The 757-nt window shown below is 20.3% G+C and overlaps 2 protein-coding genes across 2 annotated transcripts in view; one reads left to right on the top strand and one right to left on the bottom strand.

Moving 5' to 3' along the window:
• The window catches only part of LOC108688449 (dynein heavy chain 1, axonemal-like), a 106,064-nt gene that overhangs the window by 54,237 nt on the left and 51,070 nt on the right, over positions 1-757 (top strand). The window lies entirely within an intron of this gene.
• Positions 1-757, bottom strand: part of LOC108689995 (thyrotropin-releasing hormone receptor-like) — a 38,218-nt gene that overhangs the window by 28,437 nt on the left and 9,024 nt on the right. The gene's annotated exons all lie outside the window — the stretch shown is intronic.

The raw sequence follows: 757 nt of genomic DNA, 5'->3' as shown, positions 1-757 counted from the left end.
CTAAAAATATAATATAAATGATATAATTTATTGATTATATAATTATATAATTTATTAAGTATATATCACTTTAAATTCTTTTTCATAAAAAAATATTACGAGATAAAATATTAATTTTTGTTGTCCTAGACTACATTTACACGCCTTAATCGGGTTTAATAATATTCATAGTTATGAAATTGGCTAATTATAATCGTTCCATTCTTCCGAGAAACAGCTATGATTAGCCAATTTTATAACAAATTATTAAATCCGATTAAGTGTCGTGTACCAGACATCAATTACACTAGGATAAAGTCAGTTAAGAAATTTTTTATTCAAATTATTATAAATCTTCAATTATGATAGATTAATCAGAATTTAATATGTTGCTTGTTTTTCTGGCTCAATAAGCACTTATAGATCCTTTTCATAAAGGAGAAAGTTCAATTCAAAAATATGCTTTAATATATTAATAAAATTAAAATAATATCAAAAACTTATTTTTTAATGAAAATTAAAATATATCTTTAATCACACACATTAATACATATATAATAAAAGCATCACTGAAGACAGATTTCGTTTCAGCACTTTAATTTATAATATTAAGTTAGAATAGAATACATGGCCTGTCTAGTCCTTCTTTACTAGTGTTAGCTAAAATATACTTTTTATAATTTAAAAATAGCAATTTAAATATTAAAATTAAAAAAATTAATATATTAATAACTTATATGAAAAAATACATCTGGTTTTAAATTAAGTTTTTAATTAA

This window comes from Atta colombica, unplaced genomic scaffold, assembly GCF_001594045.1.
Source record: "Atta colombica isolate Treedump-2 unplaced genomic scaffold, Acol1.0 scaffold105, whole genome shotgun sequence".
NCBI lineage: Eukaryota > Metazoa > Arthropoda > Insecta > Hymenoptera > Formicidae > Atta > Atta colombica.
The sequence above is the reverse complement of the archived record's forward strand: the minus strand, read 5'-3'. Positions and strand labels throughout refer to the sequence as shown.